This window comes from Syngnathoides biaculeatus, chromosome 17 (assembly GCF_019802595.1).
Source record: "Syngnathoides biaculeatus isolate LvHL_M chromosome 17, ASM1980259v1, whole genome shotgun sequence".
NCBI classification, from domain to species: Eukaryota; Metazoa; Chordata; class Actinopteri; order Syngnathiformes; family Syngnathidae; genus Syngnathoides; species Syngnathoides biaculeatus.
Genome location: NC_084656.1, coordinates 3,863,670 through 3,887,741, shown reverse-complemented (window position 1 = coordinate 3,887,741; position 24,072 = coordinate 3,863,670). Strand labels below are relative to the sequence as shown.

Sequence of the window (24,072 nt, the reverse complement as noted above, 5' to 3'; positions counted from 1 at the left end):
AACACACCAGACACCAGCTGTTCCAACCTGCTTGGACCCGTTTCTTCACTTCCTTACCACACTCACCATTGCTCTGGATTGTTGACCCCAAGTATTTGAAGTCGTCCACCCTCGCTATCTCTTCTCCCTGGACCTCCCCACCCCCCAATATTCACACTTATATTCTGTTTTACTTCGGCTAATCTTCATTCCTCTTCTTTCCAGTGCATGCCTCCATCGTTCTAATTGTTCCTCCACCTGCTCCCCGCTTTAACTGTATTTCACAATCTAATCTCCGAACATCATGGTCCAAGGGGATTCCAGTCTAACCTCATCTGTCAGCCTACCCATTACCACTGCAAACAGGAAGGGGCTCAGAGCTGATCCCTGATGCAGTCCCACCTCCACCTTAAATTCTACTGTCACACCTATGGCACAGCTCACTACTGTTGTGCAACCCTCATACATGTCCTGTAATATTTTAACATATTTCTCCACACCAGACTTACGCATGGAGTGCCACAGTTCCTCCCTTGGTACTCTGTCATAGGCTTTCTCTAGATCAGGGGTCACCAATGCGGTGCCCACGGGCGCTTGGTAGCCCGCGAAGGCGCCCGCGAGGCATGTTCTAAAAATACCACAGCTTTAAATTTTGACTGACTTGCTTATGTAATTTAAATTTTTAAAATACCTGTAACGTTACATCATACAAAAAATTAAAAGGAAAATATACTATGTATAATGAACTATGACTTAAGTTTGCTACAAACAAGTCATGTAGCCCAATCAGTTCTCACGAAGTAGCCCTCAGCCTAAAAAAGGTTGATGATCCCTGCTCTAGAGCCACAAAAACACACTGTAGCTCCTTCTGACCTTCTCTGTACTTTTCCACTAGCATCCTCAAAGCAAATAATGCATCTGTGGTACTCTTTCTAGTCATGAAACCATACAGTTGCTCGCAGATACTTACTTCTGTCCAGAGTCTAGCCTCCACTACTCTTTCCCATAACTTCATTGTGTGGCTCGTCAGCTTTATTCTTCGATAGTTCCGATGCCTCTGCAAATCGCCTTTGTTCTTAAAAATGGGAACTAGCACACTTTTCCTCCATTCTTCAGGCATCTTCTCACCCTCTAGTATTTTGTTGACTAAGTTGGTTAAAAACTCCACAGCCACCTCTCCTACTCCATGGTAAAATAATTTAAACCCTGCTCCTACACTTCCAGCCTTACTACCTTTCCACCTGCTCTCTTGAATGCACAATATCGTGCCTTGTGAAAGTATTTGGCCCCCTTGAACTTTCCAACCTTTCGCCATATATCAGGCTTCAAACATAAACATGTCATTTTTATTTTTAGTTTTTTGTCTAGAATCAATGACAAGTGTGACACAATCGTGAAGTGGAACGAAATTTATTGGTTATTTTATACTTTTTTTTCAAATGAAAATATTTCCATCACTTTTCGGCCCCTTTACTTTTAAGTGCAGCAAACTCACTCCAGAAGTTCAGTGAGGATTTCTGAATGATCCAATGTTGATTGATGATGATAAATAGAATCCACCTGACCAAGAGCTGGCCATCCCTTTAAACTTTCACGTTGAACAAAAAAATTCTTCTGACACACCAACGGCACACCTCACCGCTGTTCTGCTGCCCTCATACATGTCCTGTACTATTCTAACATATTTCTCCGCCACACCAGACTTGCGCATGCAGTACCACAGTTCCTCTCTTGGTATTCTGTCATAGGCTTTCTCTAGATCTACAAAGACACAATCTAGCTCCTTCTAACCTTTGCTGTACTTTTCCACTAGCATCCTCAAGGCAAACAATGCATCTGTGGTACTCTTTCTAGGCACGAAACCATACTGTTGCTCGCAGATACTTACTTCTGTCCTGAGTCTAGCCTCCAATACTCTTTCCCATAACTTTTTTGTGTGGCTCATCAACTTTATTCATCTATAATTCCCACAGCTCTGAACACCGCCTTTGTTCTTAAAAATGGGAACTAGTACACCTTTCCTCCATTGCTCAGGCATCTTTTCGCCCGCTAGTATTCTGTTAAATAAGTTGGTCAAAAACTCCACAGCCATCTCTCCAAATTGCTTCCATACCTCCACAGGTATGTCATCAGGACTTTCCATTTTTTATTCTTTGTAGTACCTTTCGAACTTCTCCCTTGCTAATCATTGCCACTTCCTGGTCCTTCACAGTTACCTCTTCTACTCTTCCTTCTCTCTCATTTTCTTCATTCATCAACTTCCCAAAGTTTTCTTTCATCTATTTAGCACACTACTGGCACCTGTCAACACATTTCCATCTCTATCCTTAATCACCTTTACCTGCTGCACATCCTTCCCATCTCTATCCCTTTGTCTTGCCAACCTGTAGAGATCATTTTCCCCTCCTTTCATGTCCAACCTGGTGTATATGTCGTCATATGCCTCTTATTCAGCCTTCGCCCATCCTTTTTGCAAAGTCCACCACCATCTGTCCCTCAAAATTCCTTCCTGGATGCTGTACTTACCCATCACTTCTTCATCGCCCCTGTTTCCTTCACAAACGTCCATTACAGTCTGCACCAATCACGACTCTCTGTCTGTCTGGGATGCTCAGAACTACTTCATCTAGTTCCTTCCAGAATTTCTCTTTCACCTCTAGGTCACATCCTACCTGTGGGGCATAACCACTAATCACATTATACATAACACCCTCAATTTCAAATTTCAGCTTTATCACTCGATCTGATATTCTTTTCACTTCCAAGACATTCTTAGCCAGCTCTTCCTTTAAAATAGCAGCTTCTCCATTTCTCTTCCTATCTGCTACAATGTAAAATCATTAAAACCCTTACTCCCTTTCCACCTGCTCTCTTGGATGCACAATATATCAACCTTTTTCCTCATCATCCTGTCAACCAACTCCTGAGCTTTTCCTGTCATAGTCCCAACATTCAAAATGCCTACACTCAGTTGTAGGCTTTGTGCATTCCTTTTCTTCTGCTGACGAATCCGCTTTTCTCCACTTGTTTGTCTTCGACCCACAGTAGCTGAATTTCCACCAACGCCATCCACATTAGCGGTGCTGGGGGTGGGCATTGTTAACCTGGGCCACGACTGATCCGGTATGGTATTCTTTAGATGAATGCTCATATTTGTTTGACACAGTTTTATGCTGGAGGCCCTTCTTGACGCAACCCTGTGGATTCATCCAGGTTTGAGACCGGCCTACAGATTGCACTGTCTTTTGCCCCCATAGGGCTGCATTCCCAGCTGAAGGAGGAGTCCTCTCGGTCCTTTTTGGCCAGTGGGACTCCCGAGGCAGCTGATAGGTACCGGCTGGCCTTTTGGAATGCAGCTTTGGTGGTTGCTGAGGCAAAAACCCAGGTGTGGGAGGAGTGGTGAAGCCATGGAGAATGATTTCAAGATGGCTTTGAGGAAATTCTGGTCCACCATCCGGCGTCTTTGGAGAGGGAAGCTATGAATAACCGGTACCAGAGTTTGAGCCGCATTGCCGGCAATAAGTTGGACTCGTTTCCAGTGAGAGATGAAATCTGCATGAGTGTTTCTCCAAAAGTTGCATGTGCGAATAAAATAGAAGAAAAATAGAAGAAAACCTTAGGTAAAAATAACAGATAAAATTATTTTATCTGATCTTATCTTTTTTCTATCCCGGATACAAGAAGCAGAAATTAGTTTTCTCCGCAGGGTGTCCGGGCTGTCCCTTCGAAATGGGGTGAGAAGTTTGGTCATCCAGGAAGGACTCAGTTCCGTGCTGCTGCTCGTCCGCACTGAAAGGAGTCAGATGAGGTGGCTGGGGCATCTGATTTGGATCCCTCCTGGACACCTCCCTTTTGAGGTGTTTCAGGCATGTACTGCCGGAAAGAGACCCCAGTGATGAACCAGAACACACTCGAGACATTACATCTCTCGGCTGGCCTAATGACACATCGGGATCCTCCTGGAAGAGCTGGATGAAGTTGCTGGGGAAAAGGGAAGTCTGGACAGCATTGCAAAAGCAGCTGGAACCTGGAAAAGCGGAAGAAGATGGATCAATGTTCAAATAAAGTAAAGTAAAGTAAAACACATGTTTCAATTTTGGAGGAAATATAGCTGTCCCCTTAGATATCTGAGCTTTAGGGTGAAAAAATACATGACTTAGAGGGGTCAGGATTTTTATATTAATGTATATAACACATTAATTTATATTGGTAGAAGGATGCTGAGGATGGAGCTCCCAGGCAAAAGAGCGAGAGGAAGACCAAAGAGAAGGTTTATGGATGTGGTGAGGGAAGACATGAGGGCAGTTGGGGTTAGAGAGGAAGATGCAGGGGATAGGCTAAGATGGCAAAAGATGACACGCTGTGGCGACCCCTAACGGGACAAGCCGAAAGGAAAAGAAGAAGAAGTATATAACACATTAATTGTGATCAAATTCTGAATTGTTTGACCGGTGAACAACTGTTTTATCCCATGCACTCAGCAATAGTCACAACATTTTAGTAGCAAATGTAACAAAAAGATTGTTTTAGCAAATCATGTTGAAATTAACTAGTGCGACATGTTGGGTAACAATGCAAAACAGGAAAAAAAGGCTAACAGAAATAATCATCAAGGTTACAGTTATTAACTTTACAACAACTGCTGAGCAGTAAAACATACAAACGGATCATATAATAATCATAACTAGCATATAGACTCTTTGCTCTGTGGGAACAAAACATTTTTCTTGAGATTAGTAATCTCCCATCCTTTTTTCTTGCTTCTAATTACATCATATTTCTTTCAGTAGACCTCAGTGCTACGCAAAAAGTCACAGCACTGTGTGATACAGCACTAAAGAAAAAAAAAAAGATCTCCATATTCAGACTTTCCTTTATGCTGTAAAAACTCTTAAGAAACGCCTTTTTTTTTCAGACAGCACTTAGTAGTCATCACTACTACAAGGTAAAGTTGGTTACTTTGCAAACTGCAAATATAGTCGTGGTGCATTAGGCTGGACTCCCTCCCTCCCTTCCTGTATTTTTACTGGCTCTGCTTTAATCCCCCCAAACCACCCGCTCCTCCGTTACTCCTCCATCCCTCCATCTTCCCTCTGGAGAATAGGGGTCATTGCACAAATGATTACTCAGACCCCAGTCGCCATGGCAATGCTGCTGAGTAACAGACGACAGGCATGCATTGAGCACGGCAAAGACGCCGATTAGTAAACTGGAGATGGAGAGAGCAAACGCTGCTTTTGTGTATCCCAGTTTTGCTTCCATTGTTTTCAGGCTCTCTTTTTCTGTGCGTCTCCAGATAACTCGGGTGGAGGGAATGAGAGAGGGGAGCGATGCAACAGAAAGAAACCCACAAACATTCTCCTCACAGCCCTCCAACTTTGTTTCCTATTCTGGCTCTCCTTGTCCTCTGAATTAGAACTGCTGTTGCTCACTTTCGACAATTGTTCAAAAACAGTTTTAACGGTTTTGCTTGCATTCGCTATAATCAATCACAGGAACTTCACTCAAATTTACATTTAGTGATTTCAAAATGAATGAGAACCAATTCTTTTAGCAAATGGAACCTTTTTTAATTATTTATTGCGTTATGAGAGTACATTTAGTGAGTTAAACAATAGGGGGTGCTGCAGCACTGGTTCCACTTATATACTGTTCACAGAGAAGACATGCAAGATAGAAAATTCAACACACACACGCACACACACACCACACACACACACACATACACACACACATACACACACACACACATACACACACACATATATATATATATATATATATATTATATATATATATATATATATATATACATACATACAGTTATTTCTTCAGAATTAGCATCTGACACAAGTTCTCGGAGCAATTCTTGGATCTGATCCAATGTATATCAGAATGTTAAGCATAATGTAGTTGTAAAGCAAAGCAAACCAGGCTAATTTATTTATGTAGTGCATTTCATACACCAGGTACCTCAATGTGCTTTACATGATTAAAAGGATTTGAATGATAGCAAACATTAAAAGTGGGGAGAAAAAAAACATAAAAATTACAAAAAAAATATATAAGAGTCACTGATGGTGTAGTGGTACACATGCCTAACTTTGGTGCGGGCAGCGTGGGATCGATTCCTACACAGTGATGGTGTTGATATCTGCCCAATGACTGACTGGTGACCAATTCAGGGTGTAGCCTGCCTTTCGCCCGAAGCTGGCTGGGTTAGGGTCCAGCTCTCCAGTGACCCTTGTGAGGATAGGCAGATTGGACAATGGATGGAATATATATATATATATATTTTTTTTTTTTTTAAATCAGTGTACAGTGCCAGAAACATTAAAAAGTGGAAATACTCTAAAAATCATGAGAAAGAAGAAGAATTTTCAACTGGATTTAAAAACATTCGCACTTGGGGTCAACGTCACCTCTGTTGGCAATTTATTAAATTATTGTGCAGCATAATACCTAAGTGCTGCTTCACCATGTTTGCCTTGGACTCTGTGCTCCACTATTTGACCTGAATCTCTCGATCTCTGCGCTCTACTTTGTTTGTATTCGCAGTTGTACCGAAATGAGTTCAATAAATGAAAGTTCATGAACGAGTTCATATTTTGTGTGAATGTAAACTGAAAAGTTCATTTCTGTCTGATGAATGTGATTGAGTATGTGCTTATTCTGGCATCAAAGAATGGTTTTGGAACGAACGTTCATTTTCATTCAGGAGTCCTAGGTTTTGCACTGGACTTTAGTACAATGCCAGTCTCAACACACAAATACTGTATGGCAAGGCCAATCATGGCAGTCACCTCGCAGCTGCATGAGAATGCAAGGTGTGCTTCAGAAGACTTTATAGAAAGGACTGCATGTGTTCTTCGGGAGTTCTTTTGCTGTAGACTACATAATTGAAAACATTAATTACCAAGAAAATTATTTGTATCAGAATATTTCAGTTAAAACGCCATACAATCACGCTCATGCCAGCATCTGGACCAAACCATAAATAAAACAAACAAACAAACAAATAAATAAATAATCATTTGTTGGATTCATAGAGGTGGTATCAATTTTGGTGAGAAATACTGTATGGGCGAGCATGACAAATACATTCAAAACAATCGCAGTTTGGTGGTGCAAATGGGGATTAAGGTATAGAAAGGAAGAGTACTGGTTTCTCAAATTCTCTTGGGTAAGCACTTCCCCAACATTAACAGGACAAAAATGGTTGCTGTCTGGTGGAGAGCTTGCCAGTAGCTAGAGCCAGCCTGAACAACCTGACCTCTCCAGTAATTTACCATAGCCTCATTTCAGTTCTCAGTGAGCACCATGCCACGACTCTGCCCTGATACAGAGTGTATAACTGTGCCATTGACCTCCAGCCTGGTGCATCTCGTCCCTACATCACTGGTGACCACGGGGGAATACATACTGTAACAGAATCTTTCCATTCATCCATCCATTCATCTATCCATTATCTACCGCTTTTCTGGGTTGGGTCACGGGGTAAGTCACTTCACCAAGGACACCCAGACTTCCCTTTCCCCAGTCACTTCATCCAGCTCTTCCGGAGGGATCCTGAGGCTTTCCCAAGCCAGCCGTGAGACATAGTCACGCCAGCGTCTTCTGGGTCGTCCTCGGAGTCTCTTTCCGGTGTGACATGCCTGGAACACCTCACCAGGGAGGTGTCCGGGAGGCATCCGAATCAGGTGACCCAGCCACCTCATCTGGCTCCTCTCAATGCGGAGGAGCAGGGGCTCGACACTGAGCCCCTCCCGGATGACCGAGCTTCTCCCCCTATCTCTAAGGGAGAGCCCGGACACCCTGCGGAGGAAACTTATTTCGGCCGCTTGTATCCGGGATCTTGTTCTTTCGGCTTCGCCTTTTGATTTAGCTCCCTCTTTACCACAAGGGACCGATACAAAGTCCGTATCACTGCAGACGCTGGACCGATCCGTCTGTCAATCTCCCACCCCATTCTTCCCTCACTCGTGAACAAGACCCCAAAATATAGGAACTCCTCCACTTGGGGAAGGAATTCATCACCGACCTGGAGAGAGCTCGCCACCCTTTTCCAACTGAGGACCACAGTCTCGGATTTGGAGGTGCTGATTCTCATCCCAGCTGCTTCACACTCGGCTACGAATCACTCCAGTGAGAGCTGGAGATCACAGGCTGATGAAGCCAACAGAACCACATCATCGGCAAACAGCAGATATGCAATGCTAAGGCCACCAAACCGGACACCCTCTATGCTTCAGCTGCGCCTATAAATTCTGTCCATAAAAGTTATGAACAAAATAGGTGACAAAGGGCAACCTTGGCGGAGTCCAACTTATTGCCGGCAATGCCGACCAAACTCTGACAGCGGTCGTACAGCGACCGAACAGCTCGTATCTGGGGGTTCGGTGTTCCCTGAGGGACACGGTTGAATGCCTTTTCCAAGTCCACAAAACACATGTAGACTGGTTGGGCGAACTCCCATGTACCCTCGAGGATCCTGCCGAGGGTGTAGAGCTGCTCCACTGTTCAACGGCCAGGGTGAAAACCACATTGCTCCACCTGGACCCGACATTCGACTTCCCAACAGACCCTCCTCTCCAGTACCCCTGAATAGACCTTACCAGGGAGGCTGAGAAGTGTGATCCCTCTATAGTTGGAACACATCCTCCAGTCACCCTTCTTCAAAAGGGGGACCACCACCCCAGTCTGCCAATCCAGAGGCACTGTACCTGATGTCCACGCGATGTTGCAGAGGCGTCTCAACCAGGACAGCCCCACAACATCCAGAGCCTTTAGGAACTCCAGGCGAATCTCATCCACCTCGGGGGCCTGCCACCAAGGAGCTTTTTAACCACCTCGGTGTCTCAACCCCAGAGATTAAAGAGCCTGCCTCAGACCACACAGACTCAGCTTCCTCGTGGGAAAGCGTGCTGGTGGAATTGAGGAGGTCTTCAAAGTATTCTCCCCACCAACTCACAACATCCCAAATTGAGGTCAGGAGCGCCCCGTCCCCACTATACACAGTGTTGACGGTGCACTGGTTCACCCTCCTGAGACGCAGGATGGTGGATCAGAATTTCCTCGAAGCAATCCTAAAGTTGTTCTCCATGGCCTCACTGAACTCCTCCCACACCCGGGTTTTTGCCTCAGCGACCACCGAAGCTGCTTTGCACTTGGCCAGCCAGTACCTCTCAGCTGCCTCGGGAGTCCCACAGGCCAGAAATGCCCAATAGGACTCATTCTTCAGCTTAACAGCATCCCTCACTGTAGGTATCCACCAACATGTTCGTGGGTTGCTGCCACGACACCTTACGGCCACAGCTCCAGTCGACCACCTCAGCAATGGAGGCGCAAAACAGCTTCCACTCGGAGTCAATGTACCCCGCCTCCTACGGGACGTGAGCAAAGTTCTTTCAGAGGTGGGATTTGAAATTCCTTCTGACAGGGGAATCTACCTGCCACTCCCAGCCGACCCTCACAATACAGTTGGGCCTGGCACGTCGGACTGGCATCTTCAACCACCACGGGTGGAAATTCACAACCAGGGGGTGATCAGTTGACAGCTCCGCCCCTCTCTTCACCCGAGTGTCCAAGACATGCGGTCGCAAGTCCGATGACACGACCACAAAGTCGATCATAGAACTGCGAACTAGGGTGTCCTGGTGCCTGGTGAACATATAAACACCCTTATGCCTGAACATTGTGTTTGTTATGGACAATCCGTGATGACCACAGAAGTCCAGTAACAGAACACCACTCGAGTTTGGATGGGGTCGCATTCTTCCCAATCACACCCCTCCAGGTCTCACTGTCATTGCCCACGTGGCACTGAAGTCCCCTAGCAGTATAGAGTAGTACAGAAGTCCAGTAACAGAACACCACTCGAGTTTGGATGGGGTCGCATTCTTCCCAATCACACCCCTCCAGGTCTCACTGTCATTGCCCACGTGGCACTGAAGTCCCCTAGCAGTATAATGGGGCGCTCTCCAGCACTCCCTCTAAGGACTCCAAAAAGGGTGGGTACCCCGCACTGTTATTTGGTGCATAAGCAAAAACAATAGTCAGCCATGGGTGACCCTACCAGGGGCATGAAGCCCCAGACAACTTACCTCCTAGAATCAGCGGGATACACAAACCCCTCCACCACGATGATGAGGTGACGCCTCGAGGAGGGTTAACAGAATCCTTGTCATCTGGAATTATACGGGCTTCATATTCATCTGAGAGAGCTGTCTTTTTTTGTAAACCCTCCATAAAATGACCTGTGTCTTAAATTAGATCACTGTTAAAAAAAAATAAAAATACAGATTGCCGTTGATTGACTCTGCGTTCACTCCCCTACATGGAGCCGCTGTTATAAAGAAACTGGACCTGTGCCAGGCCTAATATCTAGTCCGTATTTGTCATGATCCTGCCGCTCCAGCCCGGGCTGTGCGGGTGCCCGTGCGGTTGCGCTGATTGGGTGGCCCACACCTGCGCCTCATGCGGGCTGATTATCCTGTGTATTTATATGACCCCGATGACGACTGGTCCTGGCCAGATCGGTGAGCTTCATGCCCCTTTCCAGACCTTCCGTATCCGTGATGGTCAACCCGTGGGTACCGACCTCTGCCTGTTCTCCGACCGACCCTGTAAGCCTGACTCCCTTGACACTTCTGCCTTCCTTGATCGATCTCCCGTGTACGGACTCCTGCCTGCTTGCTCACCTGCTCTCTTCGCCCGACGTCCCAACTACCGCTGCTGCACCTGATTGCCTGCCTGATCCCCGACCACGGAATAATAAACGTTTCTCCCCGAACTACCTTGCATCTTCCGAGCCTTGCATTTGGGTCCTTCTCCTGTTCCGATGGGTCGTGACAGTATTCGTGAGGCAGACTGGTGGAAGACAGCTTCAACACATACCCAGGTCACTATGAATAATGGGCCGTGCCATTTGGATTAATAAATGCCCCTTTTCCAGGCCCTAGGGAGTGCTTTCTTGTTAGACATTATTGGTACATTCGTCTTCATACACTGTATCTGGATTGCATTTTAATTTTCTCCATTTCCCATTCAGAACATGATCAGCATGTTCAGCAGCTGCTGAAGATACTGCTCAAAAACAAGGTTTTTGTAATGGTGGGCAAATGTGAGTTTCATGTCTCAAAAACCACCTTTCTGTGTGACTTCACTGGGGAGGGGAGCTTCAGGTGGATCCAGCAAAGGTAAATTTTCACTGAATGCCCTAAATCTTCCCTATGCCCTAAAAATGCCCTAAAAGCTACAGTACATTTTTTTGGGGGGGAGGAGGGGTCTATAGCCGACTACTGTCATGTCCCACCATCTTTACGAAGGTCAGGGGAGGCAGGAATATCTTACAGCAACCTGAAGAAAGGGTTTACCAGGAAAACTTTACTTCATTCCCACTCTCATTCAATCCGACCAAAGTAGACAATTTATTGTCGAACTGGATGCATCAGAGTTGGCAGTTGGTGCAATCCTTGTGCTAGCAATCCATGGATGATGGTAAAATGCACTCTCAGGTCTTTTTCTCATGCTGGCTCTCTGCCCAAGGAAAACTACGCCAATGGAAACAATGACCTTGGCAGAGAAAATGGCTCTGGTAGAATAGCGACATTTTCGGAAAGAAGAGAACATTATATGGACTAATCATAATATCTGGAAAACATCCAATAGGCCAAGCTATTGAGCTGCCCCCAACCCACATGGATTCTGTTTTTTTTTTTTTTTTTTTTTTTTTCCACGTAATAACATCTGGGTCCCAAAATACCAACCCTGATGTCCAATCCCGCCAGTTTGCCACACTTGCCACTAAATCGGACCATGATACCATTTTGCCTTCTCTTTCTTCTGTTGAATCTACTATATTACACAGGAAATGGAATCAATGGTCAAGACGGGCCAGGATGGGGATTGTGATCCAGGTAGGGGAATTGTTTATATTTTACTGACTCTGTCTGTTCCCGCGTGCTTAAGTGGGCCCTTTTATCATGACTGACCTCTCACGCTGGGATCTGCAGAGCTTTGGCATTAGTGTTACATTAACAAACGATTCCTTCGGCAGAACAGATATTTTTAGTGAATGAACTGAACCAAGTCAGTTTATGAAATGATTTGCTCTTTTTGCTAGGCTGCCGTTCACCAGCGTGAGGCGAGTGAGTCACCCGGGACTAGAAATGTAACTGTGATCAATGAGCAGCCAGCATCAGGCAGCGCCGTACAGGAAGAGGAGAGACTTAGTGAACTGAGTGATTCTTTTGCCGAACGAGAGCAAATAGCACACTAGACCATTGTTATATATCCATCAAAAACGCGTATCGTGCAATCCCCGCGCACCCATTGGCTCCTCTGATCACTGCTTCCTGTACTTAATACCAACATATAGGTAAGCACTTAAATGTCCGAAGCTTTTAGTAAAATCAGTTAAAAAGTGGACGAGCGAGCCGAAATTATAACTACAAAGCTGCTTTGATTGCACAGACTGGAGTGTCTTTGAAAATTCAGCACACAGCCTAGATGAATTCACAGTTGTTACCGCGTATGTCAGTTTCTGTGAGGAGGTGTGTCTATCAACAAAAACTTTTCGCATGTTCAATAAAAACAAGCCGTGGTTTCCAGCCAGACTTGGACAACTGTGCCAGGCTAAACACATTGCATATCATAGCGGGCACAGGGAAGTCTACAATCGTACTAGAAACCAGCTGACTAAAGGAATTAACATTGCAAAGAGAGACTACGCAGTTAAACTGGAAAAACATCTCCAACTCCAAATCAGTTTGGCACAGATTACAATTGCTCACGAACTACAAGCGACATTCTCACACCGCAAGCTGCACCACCTTCCACTCCACCATTTGACATCCATGAAAGCGACGTTAGACAGATCTTCAAACAACAAAAGATCAACAGCTGGGTCCAGACCTTGTGTTCCCATCCTGCCTCAAAGTCTGCACAGACCAACTTGCTCCTGTCTTCACAAAGATCTTCATCAGGTCTCTACAATTGTGTGAAGTACCAGAAGTACCAACCTGCTTCAAACGCTCCACCATTATACCGGTCCCCCAAAAAGCAGTAGTCTCAGGTCTTGATGACTACAGGCCTGCTGCCTCGCATCTGTGGTCATTAAGTCCCTTGAACACCTTGTGCTGGAGCACCTCAAAGGGGTCACCGATCCCCAACTGGACCCACTGCAGTTTGCCTATCGAACTAACAGGTCTGTGGATGATGCGGTCAACTTGGGTCTGCACTTCATCCTTGAACATCTTGACAACAAGGGAACATATACGATGATCCTGTTCGTGGACTTCAGTTCTGCCATCTCCCAGTGGATTGACAACATGATGGGCAGGATATAGCAGCTGAGTCTAAGGGACACTACCTCATCCACACTGACTATCAGCACCGGGGCACCCAAGGTTGTGTCATCTCCTCTCTGCTCTTACTGCTCTACATGAACGGCTGCACTTCGTGGCATCTGACTGTCAAACTCCTGAAGTTCAGTGGCCTCATCAAAGACGGCGATGAGTCTGCGTATCGACAAGAAGTGGTAAGACTGGAGCTTTGGTGTGTTCAACACAACCTGGCGTTGAACACTCTAAAGACTGAAGACTAAAGACATGATTGTGGACTTCAGGAGGCATCCTTCACCATAGTTGCCCCTGACGCTGCTTAACTGTCTTGTGCCAACCGTTGAGACCTTCAAGTTATTGGGAATTACAGACTCAGAGGACCTGAGGTGGGGGAACGAACATCAACTCTATCCTCAAAAAAGTCCAGCAAAGGATATACTTCTTGCAGTTTCTGAGAAAGCACGGCCTGTCACAGAGCTGCTGATATCTACACAGCGGTCATCCAATCAGTACCGTATACTGTACCTCCATCATAGTCTGGTATGGGGCCGCCACAAAAAAGGACAAACTCAGACTGCAACGGACAATCAAAACCACTGAATGGATTGTCGGCACCACGCTAACCACTGAGGGCTTGCACGCAACGTAAACTCGGTCCAGAGTAGGCCTTTTGGATCCCGGATTTATTTATTTATTTATTTTTATATTTTGTAGACCGCACAATTCGTCACTTTAAACTGCACCCTTTGCACAATTGACATTGCACTGTTCTATAACGGGAACCGCGAACGGGTAAAGGCACTCTGTACAAGCAGAACACACTTATCTCTTACCTCTTCTAAATGAAGATTTTACAGCATGCACGACTTATAAGGAATAGTTCCTATAAACAGAAATGTCTCTGGTTCTTTGTTCTTGTTGCAATGGTGTTCTTCGTTTTTTGTTCTGATTGTTGTACAAGGGTAGCTCTGAGTGCCAGTGAAAAATTCCTTGTGTGTTTTTACATACTTCATCAATAACGCTAATTCTGATTCTGATGGTGGTGTGTAGGATGACTCTGGTAATGGGTAGGAAGATCAAGAAGACAAAGGTAGAGCAAATAATCATGTGGTGAAAGCTCAACTACTAGAGCCACCATGATCAGAGAGACGGGCAGGAGAGTACTTTATGTTTCTTCTGATAGCAAAGAGGAAAAGGAGACTTGTTGGTGGAACCGCAAAAAACAGGAACTCATACAAGGAAAGAGGTTAGTGAAGAAGAAGTGGGACACTCAGAGGATTGAGGAGATGCAAATGGAATACATTGAGATGCGACGTAAGGCAAAGGTAGAGGTGGCGAAGGCTAAACAAGAGGCATATGACGACATGTAAACCAGGTTGGACACGAAAGAAGGAGAAAATGATCTCTACAGGTTGGCCAGACAGACGGATAGAGATGGGAAGAATGTGCAGCAGGTAAGGGTGATAAAGTATAAGATTAAAATGTGTTGACCGGTGCCAGTAGTGTGCTAAGTGGATGGAAAGAATAGTTGGGGAAGTTGATGAATGAAGAAAATGAGAGAGCAGGAAGAGTAGAAGAGGCAAGTGTGAAGGACGAGGATGTGGCAATGATTAGTAAGGGGCAAGTTAGAAAGGTACTGAAATGGATGAAAAATGGAAAGGCATCCCTGATGACATACCTATGGAGGTATGGAAGCAATCTGTAGAGGTGGCTGTGGAGTTTTTGACCAACTTATTCAACAGAATACTAGCAGGTGAGAAGATGCCTGAAGAATGGAGGAAAAGTGTGCTAGTTTTTAAGAACAAAGGTGACTTGCAGAGCTGTGGGAACTATAGAGGAATAAAGTTGATGAGCCACACAATGAACTTATAGGAAAGAGTAGTGGAGGCTAGACTCAGGACAGAAGAGAGTATCTGCGAGCAACATTATGGTTTCATGTCTAGAGAGAGTACCATAGAGGCATTATTTGCCATGAGGAGACCAGTGGAAAAGTACAGAGAAGATCAGAAGGAGCTACATTGTGTCTTTGTGGATCTAGAGAAAGCCTATGACAGAGTGCCAAGAAAGGAACTGGAGTACTCCATGTGTAAGTCTGGTGAGGCGGAGAAATATGTTAGACTAGTACAGGATGAGTATTTATAAGGGGAGCAGAACAGTGGTGATGTGTGTCACAGATGTGACAGAAGAATTTAAGGTAGAGGTGGGACCCTAATTTGAAAAATCAAACAGAAAAGCTGATGCAATTTCTAAAACAAATAGTGAATCACACTTACATCGTGTCAATTTGCTTGGAACATTGCAAGGGCCAAAAAGATATAAAATGAAATCCATTAAAATCCATTAAAAAGGCCTTGGTGATGTTGCTGAAATCTTGTGTCCTGAAAAACAAAAATCTTAAATGGTATCAGACCTTCAACAATGTGGACATATATACATTTCTTCTCAATTTTAATTTGTTTTCAATATGTGTGCTTAATGTCATGTGCTTGATTGACTCAAAATTAGCCATTAGTTTGAAGAAATGGTTGCTCGTAAAAGGTATCCCTGTGAGAACACCCGGACTTGCTGTTTAAATCACTCATGAGTACGCTCACTGTGTTGTACATCATCAGTCTGGCAAACACATCACTCATTGTACTAGTACATCGCGCCTTAGTGGATCACAAATGACAGAATCACTCTTCATTTCCTCAGTACACCAGTTCAGTGAGCCAATCATTCAATTCACTTTAGCCCCTCCCGTAAATACATCATTCTTCAGTTACTCAATTCCTCAGTCAACCAGTTCACTAAACGAATGAATCAGTACACATCACACCTTAGCGGATCACAAATGACAGAGTCACTCTCCATTTCGTCAGTGCAGGGAGTTCTCGGTTTAAGTTGGTCTCGACCTAAGACGTTTCGACTTCATGACTCCCGAGTCTTGTCCGCCATTACGGCCCCAGCAGCATAGTGTTTCTGCCTAGCTCATGCATATGGCTTATCTCCGTTTGTGCGCTGGGAGTTCATTTGCCCTTTTCGCCCACCTTTTTACACATTATGACCCAAAAGAAGAAAGCTGGGGGTGTTGAAGGTGGAAGCGAAGCTTAACAACATTATTTAAAAAAAAAAAAAACGGAGAAAGGATTAACGCCGACGAACATGATGGCCATAAAAGCTTTAGTTGGATGACCATGGCGATTATCATTAAGGACAAACCCCGTATTTTACCTCACGTGAAGGGTTTTGTCCCTATGAGGGTTACAGTGATCACGAAGCAACATTTCTTGTGAAGAAAAAAAAAACCAAAGCAACAATCTTCAATCGCTGCTCAGATGGAAAGATTACTTACGTTATAGATAGAGGATAGGAATCAACATAGGCTTAATATCAGCTTCATGTTCATTAAGGGAAAAGGCATGTCATATTTGCCTAACTTTAAAAGAGCAGAAAGGAGAGGATGCCGAGGAGGAATTTACCGCTAGCAACGGCTAGCACAGTCTAACTTCATTATTCACCATCCCAGCCTGCCTTCCCTAGTAACTGAAGTATCTTATATTTTTTACTTCAATGTACTTTATTTTTTTTTACACGAACTACCAACATCCATCCATTTCTGAGCCGCTTATCCTCACGAGGGTTACGGGAATGCTGAAGCCAACCCCAGCCGTCATCGTAAATTTTGACTTTAACAGTGAAATCCGACTTAAGTCGTAATTCGAGTTAAGTCACTACTGTGGGAACTGATCTCAGTCGTAGACCGAGGACTCCCTGTACAGCAGTTAAGTGAACGGATAACTCTTTAGTTCCTCAATACATCAGTTCAGTAAACTAATCGCTCAATTCACTTAAGCCCCTCCCCTGAATGAATCACTCTTCAGTTACTCAATTCCTCAGTACACCAGTTCACTAAACGAATGAATCAGTACACTTACGTCCCTCCCCTGCCTGGATGGCGCTCCCTGACGTTGGCTGCTTTTTGGTCATTCGCTGAATATTCAGAAGTGAGTGACAGAAAGTTTTAACAGTTCTGTTTCTGCTCCCAGATGGACTCGCTCGCCTTTCATATTTTGCTTTTCGCATTTCATAAACTTATTCGGTTCAGTGCGCTCACTAAAATGATTCATACTTCTGAACGAAATGGTTTCAAACCAAACAACACTATCAGTGACTAGGGCTGTGCATCCATTTACTGAGCTGCTTATCCTTACAAGGGTCGTGGGAGTGCTGGGGCAAAATCCCAACTATCTTCGAGCAGGGGGTGGGTGTACACCCTGAACTGGTCACCTGCCACTCACAGGACACATAAATTCACGCTCACATTCACACTTATGGGCAATTTAGGTTCTTCAATTCACTTAGCATGCAAGCTTTTGGGATGTGGGACCCATGAAGAGAACATGCAAACTCCACACAGGCCCCGATCCTCAGAACTGTGAGGTAGACGCTCTAACTGGTAATTATTTACATGATTATATATTTTGGGTTTTTATACCGTCGAGAAAAAGAAACACATTATAGTATATACATATAATATCTATTACTTACACATGCCAGAGATAAGTGTTGCTTCAAAATTAGAGTGGTGTCAACTGATGGCCTTCAGAGCCTTCTCCGCTGGCCTAAACACTAACCAATGACCTACAACTACAACTAAATTAAATTATCAATTTAATATTCTCAATGTTTCTTATAATATGTACAGGATAAAAAAATATATAATAATGTGTTCATGAATCAAATTTTTGTACCAATTATCCTTGCAAGCGCCACGGGTGTGCTGACGCCTCTGTCAGCTCACTCTGGGTGAGAAGTGAGGTACATCCTGAGCTGGTCAACTGTGGGGCACACATAGACAAGCAACCATTCATAAAAAATATATTAATTCATTTCAACAGCTTTTCAATAGCTTCCAGTCATGTACAGTATTGCCAAAGTACCATAGATGTTTTTTTTCCCCCAGCACCCATAGATAGCTGGAATAGGCTCCAGTAGACTCGTGACACTATTGAGGATAAGTGGTACAGAAAATGGACAGATGGCTGCCCAATCAGATTTTAGCTTCCATGTGGTGCCATGCAATTGTCTTCTGCTGAAGGCCTTCAAAATCCCGAGTGCTAGCATGAAACAACAAACACACACACACATACCTTCACACACACTCACAGACATACATACCATTGAAATGGTCTTGCCATTCAGAATTTTGTTTCACCACTTCACACAGGCTGAGTCTCATTGCCATTTTCCCCATCCTGTGACTGGTTGAGCTAAATAGTCTTCTGATTGGTTGAGGTGAACATGAGCATGAGACTGATTTATTGATGGGGACGAAAAATATATTTTCTAGGTGGCATTTTCAAGAAAAACACGACTTCGTAAGGCTAGATCAACCCATAAAATGATTTTTTTGGGTCACTTTCAGAGCAGGATGTATGAGCATGACAGCTAGCTTAGACAAACGGGGAGGAGAAAAGTAATTAGGTCTGCTGCTTGTGTCAGCATCTCCAGTGAGTACAATTTATATAGTTTTTATGTTTTTGTCATATTATTCACTTCATTTTAATTAAATCACTTTATTCTTCCCTGGAGATGCAATTAACAGGCACAGAGTGGCAGTAAAAAAAAAAAAAAAAAAAAAAAGGAAATTAAACAATCACCACAACTTTACACACATGATTAAGATCAGCAACAAAAGTGCTTAAAAATCAAAAGGGACACATGTGGACTTCGCCCTTTGTGTCCTCCAGCCTACATAGCAGAGTCAATCCCCTGACAAGAGCTACTCAAACATAGACCACAGGACATGAAGAGGGCATAATTTGTGTATAAGATGTATAAGAGGGGAGATAGAACACATCCCTTTAGAGAACTAGTAGAACTAGTGTGGGCAATGACAGAAAGGGTGTTGCAAACGAGCCTCCTACGGGAATTGTTGGTGAGGAGGTTGATCCATCGTGTCCGTTGATAGTCCAGATGGAAACAAAAGGTGAGCTTCTCTGCAAGGATGTAAGGCTGTATGGTGTTAAAAGTGGAAGAAATGTTGAGCTTGGGTAGTGGTTTGCACCCCCCCCCCACCCCCCGCTCTTTCTCTCTAATCAGCTCCACCTCGGCCACCTTTCTCCTATGGAGCAACGGCTCTCGACTTGCAAGTAAACTACTCTAATCCCTTGTCATTGTTTTGACCGTGTTTTTACTTGTTCTCAGTGTTTCCTCTGTGTCCCTTGTCAAGTGGATTTATGCCAAAACACACCCAATCCTGCCATCTGTCATCGTCACTACCTGCCACCCATTCTCTGCCTCAACAAACTGCCAGTGCATCTCAAAGATCATCCCCATTTCCCTTTTCGATCAATTTCATCAGGTCGCATTTGTCACTAACATCCTCCGAGACACAGCTGCCAAGTTGTTATGGCACAACTCCTCTTGATTCTTTTTGCACCAAACTAAGACATGTCTTTGATCACCCTGTTCAGCGCAGAGAAGCCACCCAACATCTCCTTACGCTCAATGACGGCCCTAATTTCATTGCTGCATATTCTGTAGAACTCAGAATTCTTGCAGGTGAATGCGAAAGGGATGACGCCCTACTTAGGGGAATGTTTTTCAACGGTCTTTCTGATCAGTTTAATGAAGAACTCGTTATGGGAGATGAGCCTCTTGAGGATCTTATTTCACTTTCCCTCCATCTTGGCAACCGGCGATGGCAGAGAGCTCAAAAGTAGGGGGTTAGCGTGCACAAAATCATTTCCACCGTGGACTTGGACTTTCTCCTCTCCTCCCTAGACTTTACAGTCTACATCATTCCAAAAGGAAAATTGCAACCAGAATTTGTCAAGGCCTGCTTCATCTTTGCTCAAGGGAAGTCTTCACACCTGCCTCTAGCTTGTCTGCTGCACCCCTTGCCTATCCTGTGCCACCCCTGGCCCCACTCTTGCTAATACTTTCACCAGAGAATTAGTATATCTCCTATGGTACATCGGCTATCCACTTGAAAGTAAACTATGAAAATTCCTTCTCATAATTCTTACCTTCTTATTTTTCCTTGTCCTCATTGCTCCCACCATGAACTTCGCCAAGTGAATTTCTACCAAAACACCACCATGTGAACCACCTGTTCTCGTCACTGCCTGCCACACATTCACTGCCTCAACAAACCGTCAGCACATCTCAAGGACCATCTCCATTTCCCTTTTCAATAGTGTTCATCACAACCTCTCACCCTCCGCCATCTCTTGGGTCCAGTCTCAATCCATTTATGACGGATTCACTTTGAAAATTGTCACCTTGCCCTATGAGTATGCAATGGCCAGCAAGTACTTACTTGATGGGCTATTGCATATTAGATTCCTGTTATTCAACAATAATCACACCATTGTTTATTTATATTTTTATTGTGATGGTGATAAAAAAAAAATAACTTGAGTATTTCTCAAAACAAACATTATGAAAAAGAAGACCAGACAAAACATAAAAAGTTAGTTTTTAGAGCTCCAACTCTGACGTAGAGGGCACAAACATCTTGCTGGACAGGCAGGGCCTCCTATAGACCACCCACAGCAATGGGTATGGTATACATTAAAATCTCTATAGAAGTTTGCAGGTTTGTTTGAAGGTAATGAATTGGAAGATACAGATAATTTCATTTCTTGTTTTTGTAAAAATGGTATTCATCCTCAAAGATGTGAAATGACCCTGTCTCTTCTTGAATGCCACACATAGTTCTATCAAATTTTTGTACAATATTTTGCAATGACCCCTCCTTGAGCCGTCACCTTATCATGGTGGAGGGGTTTGTGTGTCCTAATGATCCTAGGAGCTAAGTTGTCTGGGCCATCACATGCCACTGGTAGGATTAGCCACAGCAAAAAGGTCTTAAGTGAGTAACCAGACAAAGTATGGCTCCATAAACCCCTACGACAAAGAATACGAGAATTGGATCTTTTTCCCGAAACTGTATTCAGGTCACTCCCCTCCTAGAGCCAGACCTGGAGGTGGGGCTCGAAGAGGAGTTCCTGTTGGCTGGGCCAGCACCCATGGGGCTCGGCCGGGCATAGCCCAAAAGTGTAATGTGGGTTGCCCTTCCCATGGGCTTTTGGGCCTATGTGACTCCTGAGGCAGCTGATGGGTACTGACTGACCAAGCAGAATGTAACTTTGGTAGTTGCTGAAGAAAATAATCGGGCATGGGAGGAGTCTGGTGAAGCAGTGAAGAAAGACTTCAAGACGGCTTCAAGGAAATTCTGGTCCATCATCCGGTGTCTCAGGAGGGGGAAGTAGTGCACTGCCAACACTGTGTATGGTGAGGATGGGGCGCAATTGACTTCAGCTCAGGATGTGCTGAGTCAGTGGGGAAAATACTTCAAACACCTTGTCAATCCCACAGAGACGCCTTCCCATGAGGAAGCAGAGTCTGGGTTCTCTGAGACAGGCTTTCCTATCTCTTGGGTTGACGTCACCCAGGTGGTTAAAAAGCTCCTCGGTGGCAAGGCCCTGGGGGTGAATGAGATTCACCTGGAGTTCCAAAAGGCTCTGGATATTGTTGGGCTGTCCTGGTTGACATGCCTCTGGAACATTGCGTGAACATCGGGGGCAGTGATTCTGGTTTGGCAGATTGGGGGTCTCCCTTTTCAAGAAGATGGCCGAGGGTGTGTTCAAATACTGGGGGATCACGCTTCTCAGCCTCCTAGGTAAAATAAATTCAGGGATGCTGGAGAGGAGGGTCTGTCGGGAAGTCAGATTCAGGAGGAGCAATGTGGTTTTCGTCTTCTCCGGCAGTTAGTTGGACCCGTTTCCAATGGGAGTTGTGCCCTTTGTCACCAATGCTTTTCATAACTTTTATGGACAGAATCTCTAGGTGCAGCCGAGGTGTAAAGGGGGTCTGGCTTGGTGGCCTCAGTATTGTATCTATAATGTGGTTCTGTTGGCTCCATCAAACCGTGATCTCGAAATGTGGCTGGAACATTTCGCAGTTGAGTGTGAAGCAAGAATGACAATCAGCACCTCCAAATCTGAGACCATGGTCCTTAGTCAGAAAAGGATGGCATGGCTTCTCCTGGTCAAGGATGACATCTTGCCCCAAGTGGTGGAGTTCAAACATCTTGGGGTCTTTTTCACGAGTGATGGAAAAATGGAAGGTGAGATCAACATGCAGATCGGTGCAGAATTTGCAGTAATGTAAAATTTCCATCCTTTTCCGGGTTGGGTCATGGGGGTAGAAGCTTCAGCAGGGACATCCAGACTTCCCTTTCGCCAGCCACTTTTTTCCTGCTCTTCTGGAGGGATTCCGAGGCATTCCCAAGCCAACTGTGAGACATAGTCTCTCCAGTGTGTCCTGGGTTGTCCCCATGGTCTCTTTCCAGTGAGACCTGCCCGGAACACCTCACCAGGGAGGCGTCCGGGAGCCATCCGAATCAGATGCTCCAGCCACCTCATCTGGCTCCTCTCAATGCAGAGGAGCAGGGGCTCGACACTGTGCCCCTCCCGGATGACCGAGCTTCTCCCCCTATCTCTAAGGGAGAGCCCGGACACCCTGCGGAGGAAACTTATTTCGGCCGCTTGTATCCGGGATCTTGTTCTTCCGGTCACGACCCACAGGTTAAGCCCACAGGTGAGGGTAGGAACGTAGATTGACTGGTAATTCAAAAGCTTCGCCTTTTGATTTAGCTCCCTCTTTACCACAAGGGACCGATACAAAGTCCGCATTACTGCAGACGCTGCATCAATCCGTCTGTCGATCTCCCGCTCCATTCTTCCCTCACTTGTGAACAATTTCCCAAGATACTTGAACTCCTCCATTTGGGGGAGGATCTCAACCCTGACCTGGAAATGGCACGCCACCCTTTTCCAACTGAGGCCCATGGTCTAGGATTTGGAGATGCTCATTCTAATCCAAGCCGCTTAACACTCAGCTGTGAACCGCTCCAGTGAGAGCTGGAGATCATGGCTTGATGAAGCCAACAGAACCACATCGTCTGCAAACAGCAGAGATGCAATGCTAGTGCCACCAAACCGGACTCCACCTACGCCTTGGCGGCGCCTAGAGATTCTGTCCATAAAAGTTATGAACAAAATCGGTGACAAAGGGCAACCTTGGCGGAGTCCAACTCTCACTGGAAACAAGTCCGACTTATTGCCGGCAATGCGGACCAAACTCTGACAGCGGTCGTACAGGGACCAAACAGCTCGTTTCAAAGGGTTCGGTACCCCATACTCCCAAAGAACCTCCCACAAGACTCCCCGAGGGACACGGTCGAATGCCTTCTCCAAGTCCACAAAATACATGTAGACTGGTTGGGCGAACTCCCATGCACTCGTAATGGATCCTGCCGAGGGTGTAGAGCTGGTCCACTGTTCCACAGCCAAGATGAAAACCACATTGCTCCTCCTGAGTCCAAGATTCGACTTCCCAATGGACCCTCCTCTCCAGTACCCCTGAATAGACCTTACCAGGGAGGCTGAGGAGTGTGAGCCCTCTATAGTCGGAACCCACCCTCTGGTCACCCCTCTTGAAAAGGGGGACCACCACCCCAGTCTGCCAATCCAGAGGCACTGTCCCCGATGACCACACAATGTTGCAGAGGCGTGTCAACCAGGGCAGCCCCACGACATCCAGAGCCTTTAGGAATGGATGAATGACAAATATCTTGATGAGAACTTCACACTGAACTAGTCATTTTTTAAAATATAAACATGCACATTGATTGCACATGATTCAAGTGTGTGACATTTATTTGATTATTCTTGAAAAGGGGAAAATTAGATCAGTT

The 24,072-nt window shown here is 45.1% G+C and overlaps 1 long non-coding RNA gene across 2 annotated transcripts; it reads right to left on the bottom strand.

Annotated features, from left to right (window-relative positions):
• Nucleotides 1–3,715: 3,715 nt before the first annotated feature.
• LOC133490931 (uncharacterized) lies at nucleotides 3,716–18,542 on the bottom strand. Of its 2 annotated transcripts, XR_009792314.1 has the most exons (5): nucleotides 18,483–18,542; nucleotides 18,056–18,142; nucleotides 15,596–15,700; nucleotides 3,927–4,006; nucleotides 3,716–3,852 (listed from the first exon to the last, which is right to left on the bottom strand). It is a non-coding gene; the product is annotated as an uncharacterized LOC133490931 (long non-coding RNA). The 2 variants fall into 2 exon arrangements; XR_009792313.1 differs by having other exon boundaries at nucleotides 3,720–4,006.
• Between the last annotated feature and the right edge of the window lie 5,530 nt (nucleotides 18,543–24,072).